Here is a 27,953-nt window from a genome sequence, read left to right on the forward strand (position 1 = left end):
ACCCACCTCAGCCTTCCAAAGTGCTGGGATTACAGGTGTGAGCCACCACGCCTGGCCTTATTTAACTTTTTAATTTAATTTTTAATTAATTATTTATCTTTTAAATTTCATTATTTTATTTAGAAATTTTTATGTAGAGACGAGGTCTCACTGTGTTGCCCGGCTGGTCTCTAACTCCTGACCTCAAATGATCCTTCTGCCTCAGCCTTCCAAAGTGCTGGGATCCCAGGTATGAGCCACCACACTCAGCCAATACAAAAATTATTAATGATATATTTTATATTCTTTTGTCTTCATACTAAGTCTTAAAAATTATGTGTGTATTATAAACTTACAGCACATCTCAATTTGGACCTGTTACTGTAGGAGATTAGCCACCCCAAAATATGCCACTTTGGCAAAAGGATTATTTTGAGCTGAAGACAATTATGAATTAACAGACACTGGAAGGAGGTCTCTGTCCTCTCCTTATCTGCCTAAAATCAGAGCATGAACTTCCCTTGGTGCAGGTCCCCTCTCCAACCCTCCCCTGCCAGGAAGGGAAGAATGACTATTATCACTGGAGATGAAGAGTCAACACTGAGATGAGTTTGCATAAACAGAACTTACTAAAATAACCTTTACCTCCCATTGGTTCTCCCATTATTTCCTGGTCACTTCCCTATGACTTACCATCCTTTGAAGCCCAAACTCTTTTCTCTTTGTTAAAATGGTATATAAGCCCTCAAGTCTAACTGCTTCTTTGAGTTTCACTTCTTTTATGTGAACTCCCATGCACATAACTATTAATAAACATTGTGTGCCTTTTCTCCTATTAATCTGTCTTTTGTTAGTTTACTTTATTTAACTTAAGAAGATGGAGGAAAAGTTTTTCTTCCCCATCACTACATTTCAAGTGCTTAATAGCCACATAAAGCTAGTGGCTATATATTAGACAACGCAAGTCTAAGAGAATATATAGCATAAATCATTTCTAATCTACCCTTCATTTTTTTTCTTATGCAAAACTTATTTTTGTCAGTACTTTTTCCATGGTTGCAGAAAATCAACACAAACAGTGTTACATTTTAGCAAATACCAGCAATTAATACCTTAATGGAGTCTGTAATACTTCAGTTTTATATTCTTGAAGGTTTCAGAGCATGAGAAAAAGACCAGACCTTTCCCAAATTTCTTCATGCTTTGGTCCTGAAAAAGCTATTATTAATAGTTTTGTAAAGTGAAACAAAGTAAATCTCAATTAAAAAATTATATGTGGTTTTAAAAACAAATAAATACAAAACAAGACTAAATCAAAAAGCCAGGCACAGGTGGCTCACACCTGTAATCCTAGCACTTTGGGAGGCTGAAGCGGATGGATCACAAGGTCAGTTGTTTAAGATCAGCCTGGCCAACATGGTGAAACCCCGTCTCTACTAAAAATACAAAAAGTAGCTGGGTGTGGTGGCGCACACCTGTAATCCCAGGTACTCAGGAGGCTGAAGCGGAGAATTGCTTGAACCTGGGAGGCAGAGGTTGCAGTGAGCTGAGATCATGCCACTGCACTCCAGCCTGGGTGACAGAGCCACAGAGCGAGACTCCATCTCAAAAAAAAGAGACTAAATTGAAGTAAGTATTAGCTTTGTACTTTGCTGGAATTTTCTATTCTATAGTCAATGGTGGTTTCTAGTAGTGCAGGGTAGGGAAACTCCAGAGCCCAACTAAAATAACCACATGTTCTGAAGTTAATTAAAAGTATAAATTAGTGTTATAAATAGCAAGATGTCCCATTCAATGGTTTTAATTATTTCACTTCTTTGAAACAACAAATGGATTTGATTAAAGTATAATTTCATCTATTAAAATGTAATTAAAGGCATGTGTTTGAGCACTTCTGTTATTTCTCCAAAAATATAAAGATGTGCCCTTTATCCCTTTGTGTATTTTTTTTGGCTCCATTTAAAATTTACACAAGTGTTCAATACCTAAAATCTAAAAGTAGGATTAGATGGAAAATTCCCACATGATTGTTTGTTTTCTTTTTCCCACCACCGTATCAGACATGAAAGCTGAATTGTGAATCTTCTTCTTACTTTTCTTTCATGCTCTGCTCTGCTCTGAATGAAGACTCATGCTGCAGCAGTTAAATGAAAATAAGATCTTTTTTCCTTTGACTTATCTTTACTAACAAAGGATTTTTTTGGGGGGCATATAATTCCTGGTAAAGGAGAAGGTAAAAACTCATCATTAACAGGCCCAGCAGACTTTATGGTGATATCAATTAAATTTTTGATAAATGAATGACTCTCTGAGTAAACGAATGGATATGGCCATGACATAGGATGTAACAAATACCCAGGAACCTGGTATTAGAATCAATGCCCAGTTCTGAGAAGGCTCTGAGTGTCATCCATAGTTCTTATGCAGTCTTCCATGGGTGATTACTCCATGATGACTATTCTCTAGAAGCTTATATAAAAATAAATCTGCAGAAGGTCAGGGATGTTTGGGGCTGTTAGTACAATTCCTCAAAGAAGCTGAAGGTCTGATCAGATCTTTGCACATCTTGCATCCTGCCACATCACAAAATCTCTGCTGTTCAGTTCAGCTATTACTGCAACTATTCACCTAAAAAACGAACTGTCAAGAAAACAAGTCGTAACTCTACTGAAGCCTAAAGTCAACCACACTGTGGTGCTTCTAGCCTTGTTTTGTGTTCTGATTCTATGCCAGGGGTTTAACTTACAGTTCATGGACTCCTACTTGGATCATGGCTTTGGGAAGTCTATGAACTTCTGGAAATAACATGAGTCTTCTTTTTTTTTTTTTTTTTTTTCATTTTTCTACAAAGGGCTTTCAGTGGATTCTTGCAGGACCAAGAACGACTGTGCAAAGCACACATGCACACTGGGAACTGAGAAGCAACACTATCATAATCAGTCAACTGAGAAGAGCCCACTGATGCCTGACTGCCAAGAACCCTGCTAAGCTGCTTTGCATCAAGAGAACAGACAATCCTGGCTTGGCACATCACATTTCAGCAGTGGGGTATCCTTTGGACTAGTGGCTTCCGTTCAGTCCACACACAACTAAACCACACTGGCCTTTATGGATCAGAATTTTTAACTGCAGAGAAAAGATCACGCACAGGGTAGTATATCAAATGGTTGTGCCTGGGTTATCTCCACCACACCTATACAGAGATGGTGATTGAAGTTAAGAGCATCACTTTTTTTTTCTTTTTTGAGACAGAATCTTCCTCTGTCGCCCATGCTGGAGTGCAGTGGTGCTATGTTGGCTCACTGCAACATTACCTCCCCAGTTCAAGCAATTTTTGTGCCTCAGTCTCCTGAGTAGCTGGGATTATAGGCACCCACCACCATGTCCAGCTAATTTTTGTATTTTTAGTAGAGACAAAGTTTTTCCATGTCGGCCAGGCTGGTTTTGAACTCCTAACCTCCAGTGATCCCCCTGCCTCGGACTCCCAAAATGCTGGGATTACTAATGTGAACCACGCACCTGGTCGAGAGCATCACCTTTTGATACAATAAACAAAAGTAGAACTTGACCATGAGGTAATTGCCGTGTCATACCATGGAAACAGCTGCACGAGAGATGGCTGAGGATAGTCATCTCTACAAATCATTTTCAAAGTTTATCTAGGTTATTGAACCAAAAAACCATGGGAGAAAACAATGCTATGTATTCTTTCACACTTGATCTTAGAAGCCATGGTATGTATTCTTTTATTCCAAATGCTTATCAAGGTCGCCTAATAAGAGCAATTTATCTCCCTGAGAAATTTTGTGCTTCTGCGTTGGCCCGTGTTAATGAGCCATGTTTGGCAGGCTCATGCCTGTAATCCCAGCCACCTTAATGAACTAAAGGACAAAATCACACGATTTTCTCTCATATATGCAGAAAGTAATGTTTAAATCAATTGTGAACTTTTGAAAAAGGTGTTTAGAAGGCCAGGAATGGACAAAAAGTTTTTTAAGTTGCCAAAAATCAGCAGCAAATGTGACATTTCTTGGGTAAATATTAGAAACATTTCCTTTAAGGTTGAGAATGAGTCTAGGATGCCTTTCGTTTTTTTTGTTTTGTCTTAAACGTTTTTTTTGAGACAGTCCTGCTTCGGCCCCCCAAAGTATTTTGGGATTACAGGCATTAGCCAGCGTACCTGGCCTCTAGGAGGCCTTTTAAATTATCTTTACTTTCCATGTAATATTGGAAGTTTTGATCAATAAAATAAATCAAGAGACATAAGAAAGCAAAAAGATCAGAAGAAAGAGAGTCAGGAGACTCCGCTGTCGTTATTTACAGATGATAAAAATATTCACAGAAAACTCACAAGAGATTTGGCAGAATCTGTTTAGAATTGTGAATAGAGTTCAGCAGAGTGCTAGAGACCTTTCTGAGCTCTATTAACCTGGAATTAACTTAACAAAAATGCCCAGCTTCTCTTGGAGAAATCTTTAAAATTCTACGAAAGGTATATTTTTCCAACTTGAACGTACCTCCAGATAACCCTGGGATGTTTAAAAAGCAGATTCTGATTCGGTAGCTCTGGCGTGGGGCAGAGCCTGAGTTGACATTTCGAAGCCTCTCAGGTGATGTAGCAGGCCCCATACAACACTTTTGAGTTGATGGTTCTGAAGCACTTAAAGAATTCGTGCAGACAGAAGGCATGCAGACAGAATGGGACTCTTTACCATTGCAAAGACTCTGATTCTCTCCAAACTAGTCTATGATTTGTAATACCATTCTCACCAAAATCCCAGTAAAATTTGGGGGTATGGGGTACTTACTTAGTTTACATGAAAAAAGGTCAACGTCAGGAAAAAAAGTGGGGAAAATGGAGAATTTGGCTACCATATATTAAAATATGTAACAAAACCAAGGTAATTAAAAAACACCACCACCAACTTGGTAATGCCCAGGAACAGACAATAAAAACGATGGAACAGAAAACAGAAACAACCCAGAAACAGATCACATGATCTTGACTTGTGAAAGAGATGGCATCAAAACTTTTTGGCTCATGCCTGTAACCCCAGTGTTTTGAGAGGCCAAGGAGGGAGGATTGCTTGAGGCCAGAAGTTCAAGACAGGCCTGTGCAATCTAGTGAGACCCCATCTTCATTATTAATAATGAAAAAATCCTTGGTGAAACAAAAAATACATTGATAAATGGTTTGCATAAAACTGGCTTACTAGATGGAGAGGATAAAAAATTCTCTGACACACACACACACACACACACACACACACTAAGCTAAGCTAAAGACCTGCAGTTGTTGATGCTTCTGGTAGAGATTGGTCTTGGGCTTCTGATTCAGAGGCAGAAAGCAGAGGCAAAAGACACACTCAAGCAAGTTGGCTTCCTGGATCAGCACATGGGATCCACTGCTTATCTCCTTTAATTAGGCACTCTTGGCCTTGCCATTCATGGAAATTCCTCTGAGATTCTCACAACAAGCCAGTTCTCACACATCGTGTCAGTATATGGTATCGTGAGTTGAGTTTTACGATTTCTTTTTTTGGTCTTCATTTTATTGTAGTATTTTATTGCAGACTTGGGAAAAGGCACCTGAGGAGCTGCTAATCTTATCCAGGTTTAACTACACTCAACTTTTTGATTACTGAAGCCAACACATTAGAGATTTTCTCTAACTCTTTGTTGTTCACAGATTTTATTTTCATATCCTTGTTTTCATTCAAGTTCATAATGACTACTTGAATAGGTCAGAGTCATAGTTTAGGCTACCTGACTTCTCTCTATGGGTGTGGTCTCCCCCATTTTTCTAGGGGTAATACTCAGAACTTGAAGGTCTCCAGACCAAAAATCTAGAACTCAGCCCAGGATTGTGATTCCTCCTTGTACAGTGCTGGCCCTTGTCCAAGGGCTAACAGCTGAGCTTCTTTTTTCTTTTTCTTTCTTTCTTTCTTTTTTTTTTTTTTGACAGGGCCTCTGTGGCCCAGGCTGGAATGCTGTGGCATCATTACAGCTCACTGCAGCTTCAACCTCCCTGGCTCAAGCGATCCTCCTGCCTCAGCCTCCTGACTAGCTGGGGCCACAGGCATGTGCTACAACAACCAGCTAATGTTTTTTTGTTTGTTTGCTTGTTTGTTTGTTTTTAGTAGAGACAATGTTGCATTACGTTGCCCAAACTGGTAGCTGGTCTCAAACTCCTGCCCCCAATCGATCCTCCTGCCTTGGCCTCCCAAAGAGCTAGGATTATAGATGTGAGCCACTGCACCTGGCCAACCCTTTCTTAAATTACTGTTTCAATGAACTGCTTTTTATCCCCATTATTCTCTAACTGGAGCACCTTCCATATTTTTTAAAAACATGTTTAAACTTGGGATCTTTTCATCCATTTCCCATATATCCTCATGCAGAGATTTCCCCTCACCAATACCCCAATACCAAAATTACAAGCCTGTGACCTGTCCATCTTTCCGTGGTGCCCATTCGTGCCTGTTGAGGACCATCATTTGCTCCTGACTCAAGTACACTGCCCACTTATTAGTGTGCCCACCATTCCCATTAGACACTTGCCAACCTCCCCCATCCTCTTTGTTTGCCTGAACCATTTATCTATTTGTTACCTGTCACAGTATCTTTATTTTTTTAAATTTATTTTAATTGTAAATTGACAAATTATAGTCGTATATATTTATGAGGTTGTTGTGGCTCAGAAAACAATATCCCAAAGTGAAGGCCTCAGAAGTAGCCTCAGAAGCAAGTTCTCTCTGACCTTCTCCTGCCCTTCTGTTGCTGGCCCATCAATCTCCCTTGAGGCTAGCCATAAAAACTATAATCCCTCTTCCCCAAGGTGTGTTATAGAAACTAGAACTCCTGTTCCCCAAAGCCAGCCATAAAACCTAAAAACATTACTCTAACCTCCCGCCACTCCCCAACCTTCCTGTGTAAGAGCTGGCCATAAAGAAACCTCAGACTTACATAGTTTGAAAATAGGTCATAAGACACTCATTCCAAAAAGGGTTCTGCCTCATACCCGGAAGGAAGACAGCTGCACAGAGAGGCCAAGAAGAACCTTAACAGACAGGCCTTGCTGGGATTCCCCGCTCGGTCTCTTTCCATTAGATTATACCTTTTCTGTCCAACCACAGTTCTACGCAGCGGTCCATTCTTCATGGAACCTAAATATAAAAGTGGATGGTTTTACCTGTATCTTTGGGTCTTCATTCTAAAGGCTCCCATGTCATATAAAACTATGATTAAATACATTTGTATGCTTTTCTGTTGTTAACCTGTCCACAGCTGTGACCCTCAGGATGGGGAGAAAAGGGATCACACCCTTTCTATCCCTATGAAGTACAAAGTGATGTTATGGTTCTCTCTTTTTTTTTTTGAGACAGGGTCTGGCTCTGTCACCCAGGCTAGAGTGCAGTGGCACAATCTCTGCTCACTGCAACCTCTGTCTCCCATGCTCAAGCAATCCTCCCACCTCTGCCTCCCAAGTAGCTGAGACTACAGGTGTACGCCACCAAGCCCAGCTAGTTTCTGTAATTTTGGTAGAGACAGGGTTTTGCCATGTTGCCCGGGCTGGTCTCAAACTTCTGGGCTCAAAGCGATCTACCTGCCTTAACCTCCCAAAGTGCTGGGATTATAGGCATGAACCACCAGGCCCAGCCCATGATGTTATGACTTAAGAATACAATGCAGAGTAATTAAATCAAGCTAAATAACATATACATCACCTCAAATACTTTTTTTTTTTTTTTTGTGGTGAAGACATTGGAAATTTACTCTCTTAGCAATTTTGAAAAGTACTATACACGATTATTAACTACCTTCACCACGCAGTGCAATTTATCTCAAAACCAAACCAAAACATAACCTCACTCCTCCTGTCTAACTGAGACTGTACCCTTTGACCATCATCTCCTCGCTCCCCCAGCCCCCAGCCTCTGGTAACCACCATTGTACTCTCTGTTTCTATGAGTTTGATTGTTTTATATTCCAAATATAAGTGAAAACATACAGTATTTGTCTTTCTGTGCCTGGCTTACTGCACTTAGCATAATGTTCCCTAAATCCATCTCTGTTGTTGCAAATGACAGAATTTCTTTGTTTTTCAAGGCTATCACAGTACCTCTAAAATGCCGTGATTTGTTAACCAGTCTTGTCTTCCTCAGCATCTTGTCTTTCTTCAACACTACATCATCTCCTCAATATTTTTCCATCCAATATTGACCAAAATATTATGAGCAATTTTATCAAATGTTTGCTGAAATCCAATATGTGATGTTGGTGACTTCCTCTGGCATATAATCTACTAATCCTATCAAAAAAGGAATGTTTAGCTTGGCACAGCTTGGTCTCAGTGAATCCAAAGTAGATACCACTGTTTACCTTTCCTTTCTTTAAATGCTTGCATGTCAAATATTGTTCCATTCTCTGGAATGACTTTTACCTGTGTATGGAAATTTGAATGTCATTCTACAATAAAATTCTGGACCAAAAAAACAAAAGACCACTGATTTCTAGTCATCAATCTATAAACACTAAGGATATTTTACTATCTCACACAGCAAAAACATTCTGAGATAGGGTGGTTTCAGGTTGGTTGATTCAGCACCTCAATAATATTATCAAAGACTCAGATTCTGGCCGGGCTCAATGGCTCATGCCTATAATCCTAGAGCTTTGGGAGGCCTAGGTGGATAGATCATTTGAGCCCAGGAGTTTGAGAACAGCCTGGGCAACACAGTGAAACCCTATCACTACAAAAAAATACAAAAATTAGCTGGGCATGATGGCATGAGCCTGTAGTCCTAGCTACTCAGGAGGCTAAGGTGGGAGGATCACTTGGGTCTGGCAGGCAGAGGTTGCAGTGAGTGGAGATTATGCCACTGTACTCCAGCCTGGGCGACAGAGGGAGACCCTGTCTCAAAAAAAAAAAAGCCAGATTTTTTCCATGTCTGTGCACTGCCACCATCATTATGATGGCCTTATCTTTGACTGGTTCTCTTCATGGAGGCAAGGGAGCTATGGCAGCTATGACCTTCTTTTCTACAGGTCTTGTTTTAGGAGCAAGAAAAACATCTAGGAGCTCCCCTTGCCTGACCTGCCATTGTTTTATTTCACATAACTGGGCCACTTTCCTCCTCCAAACCAATCACTGGCAAGCTGAGACAGATCAGAATTTAATCCCGAGACATACAGGGAAGAGATGGGTAATCCCTTAAAATTGGCTGTTTACCAACCAGAGAAAGTCGACAAATGCTCTGGGCGAGGAAGCCCTACTGTCTGGTCCAGACAGAAGGAATTACTCTCTAATTTTGGAGGGTGGTCATATTTGAAGACAGTTACTGATGAAGACCTATTAAATTCAAAACAGTTTAAAACAGGACTCTGTCCAAAACAAAGGGGTGGATTAAGTTATCTCTAAAATTCCCTGCCAACTGTTTAATGCTGTGATTCTGTTCTCATTGTTTTCACTGTGGAAACTGCTTGCAATTTGGAAGCGTGCATGTCAGCAATGCTTGTGCTGCCAGCAAAAGTGCACAGTTGCTGATCTGTGTGCATTTCCCTAAATAGCACATTTGTGGAAAACTGAGTCACGGGGATTCTAGGTACTGTGAATCCATTATCTGCACAATTTTCTGAATGCCTTACATCTTAGACCCTGGCGGCTTCCGTGTAAATAAACAAACTGTAATGAGACAACAGTTGACGCATAACATGGAATTGGCCAAAGCAAAGCAAGTTTGGTTAACCGATTTTCCTCTGGCAAATTGTTCCCTTTTTTTTCTTTTTTTGAGACAGAATCTTGCTCTGTCGCCCAGGCTGGAGTACAGTGGCATGATCTTGGCTCACTGTAACCTCCGCCTCCTGGGTTCAAGCGATTCTTCTGCCTCAGCCTTCCGAGTAGCTGGGACTACAGGCGCCTACCACTATGCCTGGCTAATTTTTGTATTTTTAGTAGAGACAGGGTTTCACCATGTTGTCCAGGCTGGTCTCGAACTCCTGACCTCGTGATCCACCTGCTTCAGCCTCCCAAAGTGCTGGGATTACAGATGTGAGCCACCTTGGCCAGCCATTGTTCCTTTTTATTTATTTTGGGCTGAAAGCAGATGATTATGTTAAATAAAGCAACAAATTAAATGTGATGTTAGTGCTGCAATGGAGGAAAACTTGCAGAAAAGTTGATCTTACTTATTTAATCAAGTGCAGAGTCATGACTGTGCTACCGGGGGAGCTATTCAAATAAAATACAATCTATATGCCTTCCACCTGAGCAACCCAAGTTCTTACAGCGCTAACTAGAGAAGGTGCAGTGGAGTGTGGGAGGACTGGATAAAGTTATTTCTGTGGCAGTTAAGTTTCGATTACTTGTAGATCCATAAATCATCAGCCAAGGCTCTTTTTCTGTAGCAGTGAGTGTAGGGAGAAGGAGCTGCATGCAAGTGGTACTGCAGGGACAGAATCAAAATCATCAACACTTAGCAACTGATTGGATTTTCGGAGCAAGAAAGAAGAGTTGAAGATAATGTTGAACTTTCTCACTGGTAGATTTCACTAACATTATTGAGCAATTACTGTGTGATGGGTACTACGCTAAGTGCATTATATAATTATTATATCTCTTAGTCTCCCAGTAGGTCTATTAAGTAAGTACTATTGCTTTTGTTTTAGAGACAGGGTCTCGCTCTGTCACTCAGGTTGTAGTGCAGTGGTGCAATCTCAGCTCACCATAGTCTCAGGCTCAAGCAATCCTCCCGCCTCAGCTCCCCAAGTAGCTGGGACCACAGGCACGTACCGCCATGCCTGGCTAATTTTTGTATTTTTGTAGAGCCGTGGTTTCGCCATGTTGCCCAGGCTGGTCTTGAACTCCTGACCTCAGGCAATTTGTCCACCTCGGCCTCCCAAAGTGCTGGGATTATAGGCATGAGCCACTGTGCCCAGCCAGTAAGTACTATTGTGATTTCCATCTTACAACTAAGAAAACTGAGGCTTCATGGGGTTAATTTAATAAATGTTAAAGATGAGATTAAAATCTAGATCTCAATTCTTTATTCATTGCCGCACTCTTGTCTTTCTGATGGGGAGGAGGAAAATGAGGAGTTTCCATTTAGACTTAGTGAGTTTTAAATGCTGCCAGGACATTCAACTGAAGATGCCCAGCAAGATGTAGGAAATGTCAAACTAAGTTCAAGAAACTATTTAAGATTTGAGGATAGATCTGATAGTCATTTGCTGAAAGTTCAAGTTAAAGTCATGAGTTTGCCCTGGGAGACTCTGAGTTCTACTGCTTCAGCTTTGTTGTGTGGATTTTTTTATGCAACTCAAGCATTAGGAATTAAAAGAAAAATTGATTGATCTATAAGCTGGGCTCAGTATTTTTCCCATACCTTAGTTTATTGCTTCTTCTCTTTCTCTTTGTACTCCTTTTTAATAGGCCCCTCCTTTAACTTTCCCTATCTTGATTTTCCTTCCCTTAATCTTTCTCTTACTAGGTACTAGGTGCTTCTTCAGTGGGCAGCTGTTCACTATTTCATCCATTTCCTCCCCATTGCCTTCACCATTTCATTCACACTCTTTCTTAGGCTCCATATGAAAAGCCTCTTGCTTCTGTTGCCCAGGCTGGAGTACAGTGGTGGTATCATAGCTCGCTGCAGCCTTGAACTCCTGGGCTCAAGGGATCCTCCCACCTCAGCCTCCTGAGTAGCTGGGACTGCAGGCATGTGCCACCATGCACAACTAATTTTCAAATATTTTGCAGAGATGGGGGTCTTGCTAACTGCCCAGGCTGGTCTTGAACTCCTACCTCAAGCAATACTCCTGCCTCAGCCTCCCAAAGTGCTAGTATTTCAGGTGTGAGCCACCACCCCGGTGACCAACAGTAATTGTATGCTTCAGTCTCTTACATCCTTACCCTTATCTTGTGTCCTTATCATCATCATTAATAGGTCATTTGGCCAGGCACAGTGGCTCATCCTGGGCAGCCCAGCGAAACCTCAGCTGTACAAAAAAACATAAAAATTAGCCAGGTGTGGTGGCACATGCCTGTGGGCCCAGCTACTTGGGAGGCTGAGGCAGGAGAATTGCTTGAGGCTGGGAAGTCAAGGCTGCAGTAAACCGAGATCATGCTTCTGCACTCCAGCCTGGATGATATTTTCGAGACCCCGTCTCCAAAATAAGATAAAATAAAAGCTAATTTGTCTCAGGCTTTGAATTAATCTGCATTAGCTCATGTTATTGTTGCAATAACTCTATATGGTAGGTACTCTCAGCCCTGTAATACAATAGGTTTGAAATGACTACTGACATACAGAGGTTTGAAATGATGTTACTTGCCCAAGTCTCATGGTGAATGGAGGAGCAAGGAATGGAACTTAGATCATTTGACACCAAAGCTCTGACCACCATACAGCACTGCACTCTTTAGCCAAATTAATGTTTCTGTCTTTCTTACCTTTGACCCATTTTATTCCACCTTATTGATGTATTTTCAGCATTTTCATTAAGATAAAGAATACAACAATTATTTAAGTAGCTAATCCTTAAATATACTTCTATAAAATGTCCTTTAAGTTTCATTTTCTCCTTATCACTCCCCAAACCCACCAGAACTACACTTCATATTTTCCCAAGCATGTGTATACACAAGGCATCCACCTGCTTTTATATGATGTCCTTTCCTGTTCATCTGAACCCAGTAAGGTTAAGAAAGAAAATGATTTTACATTTTAGAAGGTAGAGTGCTACAAAAGAATATGAGACACAGACACTTTTGTAAAAAAAAAAAAAAAAAAAAAAAAAAAAAAAAAAAAAAAAAGAGCTTGTATGAAATACCTTATGTATACACATAGAACAGTTAAATCCTGGGCAACATGAAAAAACCCTCGTCTCTACAAAAAATCCAAAAATTACCTGGGCATGGTGGCACATGCCTGTAGTCCCAGCTACTTGGGAGGCTGAGGTGGGAGGATCGATTGAGTCCTGGAGGTCGAAGCTGCAGTGAGCCATGATTGACAGGGTGAGATCCTGTATCAGAAAAAATAAATAAATAAAAATATAATAAGAAAAAAGTAAAGTACGGTGAGTGACTGAGTGTTCTAAAGAAACATAAAAGCAACAATCCCTGGAAGAGGTAGACCTTAAGGATGAGTGGGATTTGATGGGAAGAGGGTGGAAGCCAGAGTGAAGACAGAAATCAATATCTCATCACTGACAGCTATTTATCAAGCACCTCCATGTGTTTGGCCATTAAATTAAAGTTTTGAGGATAGAGATAGAAAAGCTGCTTGCCGTCTTTCTCCCAAATACTCTGTGTTTGGGAAGGGCTTAAACAGATAGCAAAATACACAGTGACACAAAGAGGCACACAATACACAGAGCAAGAGTTTCAGGCATTCTGAAAATGCAGGGAACGTATCTCAGTAAGAATGGTAAGCCCTGGGACAGAGGGTGAGCGGTTTACATGGATCAAAGGGCTCACTCATGATAACGACAGCCTTCTCTAAGCCAGGCACTGAATAATGTGGATACAAAGAGCCCAGAGTCATCAAGAGGAACCAGGAACTCTAACATGATGTGTGGAGCAGGCTATGAAAAGAGGGGTACCTTTCCCAGTCAGAGGCATCAGAGAAGGCTTCCTGGTGGAGGTGAGTTGGAATCACGTGCAATCGTGCAGGTGAGGCAGGGAGAGGACACTTCTGAGCAAAGAAACTGGTTAGAAGATGTACTGGTGTGTAGGGAGAAAGAGGGCCTCCAGGTCACTCAAGGATTGCTGTGAGAGCACAAAGTGTAAGGCCAGGAACAGTGAGATGACATGGAAGAGACAGGTGGTGACTGGCTGCCTTAGGGAGCCTGGGCTTGATATTGAGCCAGGGAAATGTTTTAAGCATCCTTTAGGTTAGGGAATGTTATTAATCAGATTCAGGTGGAGCCAAGATTTTAGCAAGCTTCAAACACCAAACCGAGCAAATCTTCCCTCTCTGTGAGTTTGCTGTGATCACTGTTCTTACAGTTCAGAGAATAACTGTGCTCTAGATATTCAGCTCAATTCAAAGTGGAGCTGCTGAAAAATTTATTAGTGCTGGAGTGCAGAGGATGCTGTTCATGGGTGACTAGCATTTCAAAGGGCTGTAGATTAAAAGTGAGAGGTCTCTGAAGTCCAATTTCAAAACCCAGAGCCTCTCCCCCATTTATCTCCTACTTCCTACCAATCCTGGAATGAGTCTGTAGACCCCTGTAACTTCTTCTCAACTTGGACATCTTTTCTTCTCTTTCTATTATCAACCCTTATATTCCCTTGGGGTCTTTTCTTTTTCTTTCTTTTACCACTTATGATGACCACATGGTCATACTATGGGAAATGCAGAGCTGAATCCCATTAGCATCCATTGAGAGCCTGCTGTGCTCCAGGCATTGTTTGGGGGCATTTTAAAGCATTATCTCATTTAATTCTCCTAACAATAAAAGGCAGGTGTCATTTTACATGAAGAATTTGGGGCACAGACAGGATAAATTACTTGCCCAAATTCACACAACTAGTAATGGACAGAGGTTTTTCACATAAGCTTTTTGGATGTGGATTGGAACACACTGTTCTCTGTGAATTCCCAAAGCTCTTGGGATAACAATACAAACCTTTGTCATGACCTACAAGGGTTTGGATGGCGATTCCTCTGCTCTCTCACCCTACAACCAAACCCAGACAGATGGCATCCAGGGCCCAAGGTCCTGGCCACTCTGCTATGCTGGCTCTGGGTTTTGAAACAGTTGAGTTAGGATCCTTTATATACAATGAGTTACAAATCATATTCTGTGAGTTTCTGATCTAAGCTCACAGTTCTTTCTTACCAAGGAGACAATCAGCAAACACACAGACAACAAAGAGCTGCAGGGGAGTAACAATAACCTCCAATAGGTTCTTAGTTGGAACGGACCCATCACAACAGACAGACAAACAGGAGAAAAACAGAAGTTTATTAATATGGACATTTTATACACACATATACACAGACATCCAGAGAATGAGTTTTCAAAGAGGTGGCTTTAAGTTCCAGTTTCTTCAACATCTGGAACATCTTCAACAAAGAACAACAGATTTTTAGAGAAGTGGCAAGACAACAAGAAGGACTTTGAGTTTCTGTGAGCAGGCTGGCAACTCGAGGAAAGGCAAACAAACAGCAGATAAATGCTAGTTAGCAAAGCCTGCCGATGTAAATTCCTCTAGTACTGACTCTAGACTGATGAGAGTCTAAGTGGTTAACATTTTCTTGCGGGGGAAAGGTGGGGGTTGGTGGCCAGAATACTTTTTGCCTTTGTAAATCTATGTCCTCCTTTTGGGCAAATGGAGACAGAGACCTCTGCTGTACCTCTTTCTTCTTGAGCATCTTCAGCTCAACAATCCTTCATATTTTGGGGAAGATATTCTGGTCTCCCATAGAGCCTTTCAAAGAAGGGTCAACTCGGGCCTAGATTCCTCATCTCTCACTATTATCTGAGTTTCAGTGTCTCCCACCCTCCTCTGAGTCCATACTGGTCTGTGGAAGAAGTCTGCTTCCCTGAATAAAGACCCTAAAGTTCTATTTGCACAAAGCTCAGTCTTTATGCTGAACTTGGCTTTATTACTGCGCGGCTGTGAGATTTTCGTGTTGTCAACTATCCTATCTCAGTTTCAGTTTCCTCATCTGTGCAAAATCAGTCATCCCCAAAGTGTTGCCCAGATCAAAAATTTTAGAATTCTATGAAGAGCTTTACCCACTAGTAGAAGAGAGAATTAATAAATTCATCAATGAGGACCCCATTTGCACTATGGTCCAGTATAATTATTTAAACTTTCTATCTTTGTGGCATTTATAATTACTTATTGTAAATGAAACTGGTGTGAAGGACGCTCATTTTCAATGCCTTTAATTGTCATCCAAAGGTGCTTTCCATCTGAAAAATTCCATGATTCTAAGTGTGTATCAATTTCATGTCAGGCAGGATCAAAGGCTTGGTCAATATTATTTTTTCCACAGTGAAATTGTGTAAGGTAGGAGATCCTACTTAAGCTAACAAATGCGTATCCTTCACAATGGAAGAATAAATAAAAGTATAATTTGTGGATTTGCTAATAGTTTCTTCCTGCTAAAAATATTAACCTCTTCTATTCCTTAACAAGAACTTAACACACACAGATTTAGCTTAAAAGTTTTGGGAATTTTTGGTGTCTTGAAGTATTTTCCGCAAATTTATTTATCATCTCCAAATTCGATCTCCGTTTTCTGAATGTTCTTGATGCTACATTTTCGTGTATTCATCAACTTGAGATGTTTGCTCCTTTTTTTTTTTTTTTTTTTTGAGACAAGGTCTCACTCTGTCACCCAGGCTAGAATGCAGTGGCACGATCATAGCTCACCACAGCCTCCACTTCCCTATCTTAGGTGATCCTCCCACCTCAGCCTCCCAAGTTCCTGGGACTACAGGTACAGGCCATTGTGCCCAGCTAATTTTTGTATTTTTTTGTAGAGGCAGTGTTTTGGCATGTTGCCCAGGCTGGTCTTGAACTCCTGGGCTCAAGTGATCCTCCTGCCTCGGCCTCCCAAAGAGCTGGGATTACAGGCGGGAGCCACCACACCCAACCTTTTCTATTGTTCTCTTACCTCCCCAACATTTTCATATTTCCCAGATCACTATTATCTGCAGAGAAATCTCCATCAAATATTTCATTATTTGAAAGAAGCAACACCAATAACGAATTCACTCTCTGTTTACTTGGACATGAAAAGCTACCCCAAATTAAGACCTGACATTTTCTCATCTCCTTCTTTGCAATAAAAATAAAATTGAAATTAAATTGGGATAAGTGCAACACATTGTATCTAAGCAGCCATTGTCAAATTGTTTCTAAACATCAACAGTAAAAGCTCTAATCTGAGTCAATTTTAGAACGCACTTATATTCCAAAGGGAAATGAATTTTCAAAATGGTATAGGACTCAACATTGCATATTTTAGTCTTCAGGCCAAGCAGGGAAATGCTAACAAGCTACTTCTTCCAGTTTTGCTATTAATGCAGATTGATGTAAAACTACCTGCTGTGGGCGAAACACTCAGCCTCTGCAAATGGTCTCATTCGGAAACTGTCAGTGTCAGGGAAATGTGTTTCTCTTCCACAGTTCATTGAAATGGAGATGGCATGGAATGGAGTAAAGGGATCTGCTTTCTAATGAGGCAAAATTAGATTCATTTGAATTGGTGCATGGACTGAAATGAAGGGAAAATCCCACCAGTGCCTATTTTTACCTCCTTAGACAGCCTTTGAGCAGCTAGGCAGAGTAAAACCACACATGCTAAAAATTTCCCACATTGATACAGAATTCATGAGGAAATTATTTTCACACTTTAATGGAATGGGTCTATTGCTTACATTATACAATGTAAGGGAAAAAATTATAAACTCAGAAGCACATTTCCATATTTCTCATCAACTTAGTTTCTTTGATACAAACATAAGAAACTACCCCAACTATTATAGAGCACATTTTGCAACTTTCACTCATGCATAGTACTCATGTGACATCAAAAGCAAAAATATCAAAGCAAACACACAGACAACAAATGAAAGCAAACCTTTATAGCGTATCATTCAGTGAAAAATACATGTTCTAAAGAGTTGTGATATATGATACTATGGAACTATAATATATTCCAGTTTCTACAATTTCAGTTCTTTTCAGATTTGGTGTTTATAAAATAACCTAGTAAAGAAGTGGTAGAAGAAAGTGAAGTTTTACACAGTGGATTATGTGAAACACAAACTAATGAAACCAGCCAAAGTTTCTGAGTTCTTTTTTTTTTTTCCAGCCTTCCCCCAGCCAAATGAGTTTTTAATTCACATAGAACTTTTTAACATCATCTATTTAATTCTCCTGTATTTTAGAATAATAGCATTCTCAGGTTAGTAGTTTTCAGACTTTAAATGTTCAGGACAGTAAAATTTCCCAAGGCAGTAGAAAGAGCTGACACAGAGTTGCCACACTGTTAATTTTGCCAATAACAACAATAACAAAAAGCTACCATTGCCATCATCTCAGACAGGAAAGGCTATTTCAACACCAAAAATGTAGGAAGTTCATAATGTCAGAATACAAAGGAGCTCTTCCCAAGAAATACAGTTTGTTAACCATAGATAATTTTAAAGGATATACTTATAGTTTGATATACATTTAGAAACATTTATAACATTAAAATTTATTTTACACTATAGCAAATGTTATGTTCCCTTGGTACAATTTTTTTTTAATTTGATAGCACTATATATATTTCACACTCTGGTATTTGATAGCACCCATGATGAAGGGCTCTAAGGTGTAATTTGTTTTGGCGTTATATTTTTATCACTGCCATCATCAAAAATTCTGTTTTACAGATATGAGCAAAAATAAAAACACCATTCTTAATAGTGTTTTGGTTTTTTATGTTTTTTTGCTTTTTGAGATGGAGTTTCACTCTTGTTGCCCAGTCTGGAGTTATGGTGCGATTTGGACTCACTGCAACCTCCGCCTCCCAGGTTCGAGTGATTCTCCTACCTCAGCCTCCAGAGTAGCTGGGATTACAGGCACCCGCCACCATGCCCAGATAATTTTTGTATTTTTAGTAGAGGCGGGGTTCCACTCTGTTGCTCTGGCTGGTCTCGACCTCTTGACCTCATGTGACTCATCCACCTCGGCCTCCCAGATATGCTGGGATTACAGGCATGAGCCATCATACCCGACATAATACCGTTTCAATTATTCTGACATAGTCTAGGCAAACCAATATGCTAAGGAACAGTAGCTCCCACATTCTCAAGTCCTTCCTTTTACCTTGCTTACAATGGGCCGGTAGGAAGGCCAGCTGAGCCAGGGCACGTGGGTGGCTGGGACTCCGCAGGAAGTAAGCTCAGGGCTCTCCTCAGTTATTGCCCCTCATTTTCAGGGCAGAACCATATGGTCTCCTTGCCTTCCAGAGAGAAGCTGGAAATTTTTACAATAGGTTCTCTGTGGGCCAGTAAAACTCTGGCCCTTCCCGGCATTTGGGAACCATTGCTATGTGTTATTTAGTCTTTGAATTCCTGAATTTTGTGTAATCCAGAGGAGCCTGAGACTCTGTGTGGATATGAGTTGAATCCACAGCCATCAAAAAGCACCTTCCCATTGGTAAGTTAAACGCAGTAGAAAAAGCACTGGTTTTTCTGGACAGAAAGCACTCGACAGAAAAGTTGGGTTCAAGTCTCTATTTAACATAGACAGTTGACTCTTGAACAATGTGGAAGTTAGGGGTGTTGATCCTTCCTGTAATTGAAAATCCAAGTATAACTTTTGACTCCCCACCAAAACTTAATTACTGATAGCCTGCTGTTAACCAGAAGCCTTACTGTTAACATAAATCGTCAATTAACACATATTTTGTATGTTATATGTATTATATACTCTATTCTTACAAATAAAGTAAGCTAGAGAAAAGAAAATGTTATTAAGAAAATCGTAAGGATGAGAAAATATATTTACTGCTCGTTAAGTGGATAATCATAAAGGTCTCATCCTCATCACCTTTACATTGAATAGGATGAAGAAGAGGAGGAAGAGCAGGGGTTGGTCTTGCTGTTTCAGGGGCGGCAGAGGTGGAAGAAAATCTGAGTATATGTAGACTCACACAGTTCAAACCCATATTGATTAAGAGTTAACTGTACTTGGTTTCATAATGTTTTCTAATGTTTTTCTCATGTTCAGATTGGGGTTGTCGGGAAAAAGACCACACAGATAAAGTGCTGTCAAGAATTCTTGATAGAATTCTCATCATATTCTATCAAGGGTACATACTATCAATAGAACATTGCTATTGATATCAACCTTGATCAACTGGTTGAGATAGTGTTTGTCACATTTCTTCATTGTGAAGTTACCCTTCCCTCTTTCCACACTACTCTTCAGAAGGAAGTCACTTAAGGAATGGGAAGCTATGTTCCACCTCCTTCAGGGTACAGTACCCTCATAAATTGTTTGAAATTCATTTGCATGGAAGATTTGTCTATTCTCTTCCATCTATTTATTTATTTGACTATTTATTTATATCACTATGTTGTCATTAGTTTTCATTTCAACTGTTCTGATATGTGTATAGTAATGGTCTTAATTTGCATTTCCCTTAATGGCTAGTGATATTGAACATATCTTCAAATGCTTGTTTGCCATCTTCATATCCTCTCTGGTGAACTCTCTGGATGTCTTTTGCCAACTTTCAACTGGCTTCTTTTTAACGTTGAGTTTCAGAGTTCTTTATATATTCCAGATACTAGTCCTTTGTCAGATGTGTGATTTGCAAATATTTCTCCCAGTCTTTAGCTTGTCTTTTTATCTTCTACAGGGTCTTTTGCAGAGTAAAACTTTTAAATTTTGATGAAGTCCAGTTTATTATTTTTTTAGTGGATTGTGCTTTTGGTATCACATTCAAAGACTCTTCTACGTTCTCTTCTAAAAGTTTCATAGTTTTGCATTTTACATTTACGTCTATAATTCATTTTGAGTTAATTTTTGTATAAGGTATGAGATTTAGATGAAGATTTATTTTTGTCTATGAATATCTAACGAGCCAAGAATATTTTTAAGGAAGTGATATCAATGGAAATGAACTCTAAACCAGATGGGAAGAAAATGAAGATGGGGCCAGGTGTGATGGCTCATGCATGTAATCCTAGCACTTCGGGAGGCCAAGTTGGGGAGATCCCTTAAGCCCAGAAGTTCAAGACCAACCTGGGCATCAAAGCGAGACCCCCATCTATACAAAACAAACAAACAAAAAATTAGCCTAGTGTGATGGTGCACATTGTGGTCCCAGCTACTCTGGAGGCTGAGGTGGGAGGATCCGAGGTACAGGCTGCAGTGAGCTGTGATAATGCCACCACATTCCAGCCTAGGCAACAGAGGGAGATCCTACCTCCAAAAAATAAATAATAAGTAAAGATAGAAGAAGGCTGACAGATAATTCTTAAGCATTGGAGTTCATACTTAAGGTAAAATAAATGTAGCTATGGGCTGGGCGCAGTGGCTCATGCCTGTAATCGCAGCACTTTGGGAGGCCAAGGTGGGTGGATCACCTGAGGTCAGGAATTCGACACCAGCCTGGCCAACATGGGAAAACCCCGTCTCTACTAAAAATACAAAAATTAGCCAGGCTTGGTGATACATGCCTGTAATCCCAGCTGCTCAGGAGGCTGAGGCAGGAGAATGGCTTGAACCCGGGAGGCAGAGGTTGCAGTGAGCCAAGATCGCACCACTGCACTCCAGCCTAGGCGACAGAGCAAGACTCCATCTCAAAAAAAAAAAAAAAAAAAAAAAAAAGTAACTACAAAGCCAGTCAACCAATGACTAAGAAGTAGATAGTAGTTGGAGATTTCAGAAAGAAAGCAGGTACTGGTGGTGTAAATAAAAAACCCAGTAGTGGCCAAGGGGGTGACTGGCTAAGATGAGGTGGAGTGGGGTAAAGAAGTTAAGGAACTGAGATATCAGGGTGTAGAGAGGCCACCTGTGAAAGCTGAGGTCAGAGAATGATGCAGGAGTGGGTGGAGAGAAAGCACATCGGTCAGGGGCTCAAGCGTTTTTGAATGAGCAGGAGTGAGTGGAGGTCAAGGAGATGACTGGTCCGAGATCGGGGGAAGGGAGCAAGAGGAGACAGTGTCAGGAGGGAGGGAGAGAAATGCTTTGCAGTCAACAGTGAGGAGCCAGCGGGATGCTTTTTCAACTTCTTGGCCTTAGGGTGCAAGGGAGATGAGAAAGAAAAAACAAAACAAAACAAAAAACTATCCTGTCCTTGAAGAGGCAGTGGGGAAGGAGATGTCCTCAGAAGACTTTCAATGTCTGTTGCAGCAAACAGGTGAAAGGAATATTTGGAGAAAATGCTGAATGAGCTGTTCACAGGGCAAGAGGCAGGAGGGCAGTTTCAGGAACTCAGAAATACCAGGACTAGGAAGAAAGCTTTGAGTCAGACTGGAAAGCAGAGCCCAAGTGGCAGAGCTGCCCTTGGTTACCATGAAATTCTGAGGGAAACATCGTTGTTAGACCGGGCCTGAAAGTCAAGAGTGGAAGTTCTAAGAGTCCTCAGAGAAGAAGAGGGTGAGCTGATATTCAGGCCTCTCACTGAGATAATTATGTGAAAGCAGTTTGTTTATTTGTTGTTTATTTATTTTGAGACGGAATCTCGCTCTGTTGCCCAGGCTAGATTGCAGTGGCACGATCTCGGCTCACTGCAGCCTCCGGTTCCCGGGTTCCAGTGATTCTCCTGCCTCAGCCTCCAAAGCAGGTGGAATTACAGGCGTGCGCCACCACATGGCTAATTTTTTGTATTTTTAGTAGAGATTGGGTTTCACCACATTGGCCAGGCTGGTCTCAAACTCCCGACCTCAGGCAATCTGCCCGTCTCAACCTACCAAATTGCTAGGTTATGGGCCTGAGCCACTGCGTCTGGCCAAGCACTTTGTTAATAAAGCAGTGTCTTAAAAAGCTGGAAATCACTAGCTATAGTTAGGTGGTGAAAGGCATTACACAAAGCAAATTAATATGTTTGATACTTGTTGTCTAGAAATTATATATTTATGATTATATCTACACACATGATAATATTAAAAAATATCCATTGTTGCTGGGAGCAGTGGTTCACTGCTATAGTCCCAGCTACTCTGGAGGCTGAGGATGGAGAATTGCTTGAGTTTCGGAGTTGGAGGTTACAGTGAGCTATGATCATGTCACTGCACTCCAGTTGGGGTGACAGAACAAGACCCTATCTCTAAAAAATAAAAATTAAAAATCCATTGGCCTAGACATAACAAGTTCATGGTTAGTTATATAGACAAATATATAAATACACACATACATGTTAGCCAAAAATGGTAAGTTCAAGCAGCTGTAAAATAAAATGCAATCAGACATTTTATGGCTTGTGTTTTAAGGCCCTGGCTCAATTCAGTCTGTCCTCTCACTGGTTCCTGCTTCTTTCTCCTTTGTTCTACTTCTATTTCTCACCATGTTTTGACAGGTGAGGTTGTTCATGCAAAGGGATCCAACAAAAATACAGGAATGCCACCTTTGCCTCCTCATCCAGGACAGAGCAACCCTCCCTTTCCTCCTTGCAACAAAGCAGGCAAAACACACATTCTCCTACCACCCCACCATGAAGCCGAGGAGCGAATGGCAGTGATGCTATTGTTTTGCTTGCAGGGAGGGAATTTTTATGCAATCAATAAGTCACCTGCCCTCTTTGCCCAGGATCAGCTCTCCACCCGAACCCCTGTGAGCTTCAGTGGTAGAATACTTCAAGCTTCAGCCAGCACAAACATGTCACAGCAAGAGGGACAGCGATTGTATTTGCACACACAATTGGTTTAAGTACAGGCTTTATTTGATCCTTAAAAAAAAGAACAGCTTTGGTATTACATTACAACCAAAGGAATTTAGCCTTTAACCTGCAGTTTCCCTGCTCTCAGTGATATAAAACCTTTTTCTGATAAGAGGTGAGGCCCAGTGAAATTTTCTCCTTTTCCCTCATTCCCAGAGGTGAGGTAATGAACTAACAACTTAATTAGACCCTGTTTTATACCAACTAAAATAATAGAAAGGAGTCTTTGGTAACATGGAAAAAATACCCCCAGGAACTCCAGGCATCATAATACAGAGAATACGATTAGAAGTAATCAGGATATGGAAAGATATGTTTATCCTGTAGATGCTTCACCCTGAGGCCATACCATTTTTATTTCCCTTCCATTGGGCATAATGGAAAGGACTTGAACCCTCTGCAACGGACTGAATGTGCATCCCCCTGAAATTCATATGTTGAAGTTCTAATCCCCAAGGTGATGATATTAGGAACGGGGCCTCTGGGACGTGGTTAGAGTTAGATGAAGTCCGGAGGGCGGAACCTTCATCATGAGATTAGTGCCCCATATAACAGGTCCCAGAGAGATCCCCTGCTTCTTCTAGCATGTGAGGTTACAGTGGGAAGATGACCGGCTATGAGGAAGCAGGCCCTCACCAGACACTAAATCTGTCAACACCTTGATTTTGGACTTCCCAGCCTCCAGAACTGTGAGAAATAAATTTCTGTTGTTTATAATCCACCCAGTCTATGGCATTTTGTGATAACAGCCTGAAGGGAATATGACATTCTTCCCCTCTGCCCAGCTCTACTGAGAGCTTGAGAGCTAGGACTCTAGAGGACACCTGAGAGACAGGCTAGCTGGAGAACAAAGGGTGATAGGTTTTTTTTTTTTTTTTAACAAAGGCCTTCTTGTTGCCCACCAAGGAGGAGGATTCTCATAGACTAATTTCCACCAATGGAAAAAAGCATGAGCAGCTTTGCACCATCTTCTGAACTCTGTGTCTCTCCAATCATCACACAGCAAGGTTTTCTTTGTTTGTTTGTTTGTTTTTCAGGTAATGGTCTGTGTATTTGTTTTCTATGCTGGGTGACAAATTACCACACACTTAGCAGCTTCAAGCAACACATGCTTATTATCTTACATGTTCTTTGAGTCAGGAGCCTGAACACAGCTCAGCTGGGTTCTGCCTTTAGGGTCTCACCTGGTGGCAATCAAGGTGTTAGTCAGGGTTGGGTTCTCATCAGAGGCTTGACCAGGTAAAGATCTCTGTCCATACTCCCTCAGGTTGTTGAATTTATTTTTTTGCCACTGTAGGGTTCACGGCAACTCAATTCTTCAAAGTCAGCAAGAGAGAGAGAAGGAGAGAGAGACAGACTCTACGTGGGTCTACTAAGAGGATAGAGTTCTACGCAAAGAGATTGGAAACCTCGAGAGATAGAGATCCTGGGGACCACCATAAAGTCTGTCTGTGTCTCTCTAGTCTAGAAATTTAAAGGTATAGCCAAGGAGTTCTAGAAGCAACATTTGTAGAAGAATCATAAAACAAGGGTAGATATTTTAAGTCTACTCACATATGCACGCACCCTAACCTACAAATAAAGTAAAGGTAGGAGTTTCTCTTGGTGGTCAATGGCATGAGATATTGTAGTCATACGGCATGGCTTTGAATCTCTGATCTATAATTTATTGGTTGCTTAACTTTACTAAGCCTCAGTTCTCATCTTTAAAATGGGAATCATGGTACTTATCTTTGAAGCTGTTATGAAAATTAAATTAGATAAAGTAGACAAAACACTTAGCACAATGCCTGGCATAAAAGTGCTCAAAAAATGATTGCTATTGTATCCAGGTAAGATCCTGAGGTGCCTCAAACAAGGTAGAATTTTATTTTTTCAGTTTTATATATTTAATTAACTAATTAATTAATTTTTGGAGACAAGATCTCCAAAAGTCACTCAGGCTAGAGTGCAGTGGTGCGATTATGGCTCACTGCAGCCTCTAGCTCCTGGGCTTAAGCAATCTTCCCACCTCAGCCTCCTGCATAGCTGAGACTACAGGCATGTGCCACCATGCTAACTTTTTTTTTTTTTTTTGGTAAAGCTGGGGTCTCACTATGTTGCCCAGGCTGGTCTCAAACTCCTGGGCTCAACCCATACTCTCACCTTGGCCTCCCAAAGTGTTGAGAATACAGGGGTGAGTTACTGTACCCAGCCCAAGGTATGATGGTCTCTAGACACAGATAACTTATTCTTCAAGGTTGGGTTCCCTTCTGAGACCTAAGAGGTTTGACACCATTTTGGCTCCATGCTTTCCTCAAAACCATGGTCTTTTTAACCTCCTGAGTGGCTCTACCAGGATCTCAAGCCTACCTTTTCCTGCATCTTCATCAATGGAACCAGTAAACTTTTGCAAAGCTGAGTTCAAAGTCCCTACAGACCTTCAAACTTCATAACTGGAATGCCCTGGAGGAGGCTGGCCTCTTTCCTACCCACCTATGCTTCCATCCATCCTGTCCTTAGGCAGAAACCTACAGGTCCTAGCTCACTGTCTTAGCACAAGCTTCCTATATGCTAGACCTGCTTAGACCTTGGAACCTGGCTCCTGAGATGGATCCACTCAATTATTCACTCACTAAACACCTAGGCAACACTTACCATGTGCCAGACACAGAGCTAGTTTGAGAGAGAGAGAAGAGTGATGAAGACAGAGCCCTCTCTTCAAGCAGGCTGTTGGCCAGTGGAGCGGCAGACACACACCAGCAGAGTAAAGCCAACCCTTGACTTTGGACAGGAATATATCGGACATCTTACACCAACCCCTCAGCCTGTGAAAATGCAATGATCATCCGGGCCCCTTGCTTTCTCCCATGTCTCAGTTCCATCAAAATTCATGCTTCCTGTATGGTCTCACACCACTTATGCATTTCCAACTTCTACTACTGTTTTATGCCTCACATGATAAGCAGTTTTTCTGGTAGCTGTTTAGTAAATGTTTAATACTTACTAAAACATTTCATACACCATGTTTTCCTTTCTCCACAGAACATGTGTAATGGACTTATGGACTCATTCACTGCATCCATCTTGGACACTGCCCAGCTTCATGTTCCACTCTCCCATTTATCCCAAATTTCTGAGGATTTCCTGGCTAAGAACCATCACTTTCCAGAGCTCATTATTTTCTGTTATTTGACTCAGCAGCACAAGCAGCTGTCTTTTAAAAAAGCAGTGTTTTCACCAAGAAATAAAGTGTTTTCTATTCCAGAAGAGTTCTTTTATGCACATAGGTGAACAGACAGTGCAGAGCCATACTGAGGTGTGTGTGCCTTGTTGTCACTGTCTCTCCTCTGGGAGGAACACTAGGCTCCTGTACGCCAGGCTCCCCACAGCCCAGGAGGAACACATCCACGCCTTGCCAGTCATTTGCATCTTAGTAAGACTAAAACTAATAAAATTAGTAATAAAGCTAAATATATATTGAAGGATTACAGTATGCCAAACATATATGTATCGTGTTATTTGGCCCTCACAATCGCCTTTTGAGCTAGGCACCAGCACCTCCTTTAAGGGCTCAAGAAGCTGAGGTGTCAAGATTTTAAGTCATTTGCTGAAGGTCACACAGCTAGAAAGTGTAGTGGAAGAGTCAGTCCCCCATTTGTCCAATGCAGTACCGTCGTCCAAGTGTGAAGAGGGATGTGCGGGTCTGAGAACAAAGTTAGCTTGCTTAATACTTTGTCCAAGGTCAGCCCTGGCTCCAAGCCCAAGAAACAAGGCAGGATCAGCAGCCACAAGATCCAACAGTCAGCCAGGCTCCCATACTGCAGGAGTCTCTATCACAGCCCAGATCTGCATATGGGCAAATGAAAGCTAGCAGCGGAGTACCCAGGCTACCTCTGCACAGGGAGTCACTGCAGAACTTCAAGAACAAAAGAGAGGCAAAAGATGTGGGGTGGCCTGGCTGGGAGGGACTAGGGAACAGGGACACCTTGCAGATAACTCTCAGGACTGAGGAGTAAATATCTTTTATTAAACAAAGCTTGTAATTCTGACTCTAAGCCTGGCGTTCCTAACAATGGCAGGCACTGGTGGCTGTAAAAGGCACTAATCAGACACAGTAGATTCGTGTTTACACTGGGAAGGGCTGCTGATCCTGCAGAGGCCTTTGAAGCCACCCGTGCTCACACAGATTGTAATGCACTATGAAGTAATGTCTTCAAATAAAAGGGAGGAGTTGAAATAGACCTGTCTAGCCAGTTATTTCTCTAAGGCACTTCAAAGAAGCATTTTCTTTGATCATTTTGACTTTCCATCTATAAGAAATGTGAACATATTACTCATAGAAATTACTCAGAGACCTCAAACTGATGGGGGCTTCAGTTTGACCCATCGCCAGTGAAATGGGAAGGATAAGATAGGGAAGGGCACACTCGTTCTTAAAACTTTCACCAGGAAGTGACCCACATCCTCCGCTCCCTCACATTTCACTGGCCAAAGCAAGTCACCTGGCTCATCCAACTTCAAGGGGGACAGAGAAGGACCATCCTGCCATGTGCTGAGGAGGGTGGGCAGATACCCATGACCCCTGGTAAACAG

General features: G+C 41.3%; 1 long non-coding RNA gene across 2 annotated transcripts; it reads left to right on the forward strand.

The window, feature by feature from the left end:
* Positions 1-12,097: 12,097 nt before the first annotated feature.
* LOC144332975 (uncharacterized) lies at positions 12,098-27,597 on the forward strand. Of its 2 annotated transcripts, XR_013401258.1 has the most exons (3): positions 12,098-13,403; positions 13,484-13,619; positions 26,403-27,597. It is a non-coding gene; the product is annotated as an uncharacterized LOC144332975 (long non-coding RNA). The 2 variants fall into 2 exon arrangements; XR_013401257.1 differs by having other exon boundaries at positions 12,098-13,619.
* The last annotated feature ends 356 nt before the right edge of the window (positions 27,598-27,953 follow it).

This window comes from Macaca mulatta, chromosome 11 (genome assembly GCF_049350105.2).
Source record: "Macaca mulatta isolate MMU2019108-1 chromosome 11, T2T-MMU8v2.0, whole genome shotgun sequence".
In the NCBI taxonomy this organism is placed as follows: Eukaryota; Metazoa; Chordata; class Mammalia; order Primates; family Cercopithecidae; genus Macaca; species Macaca mulatta.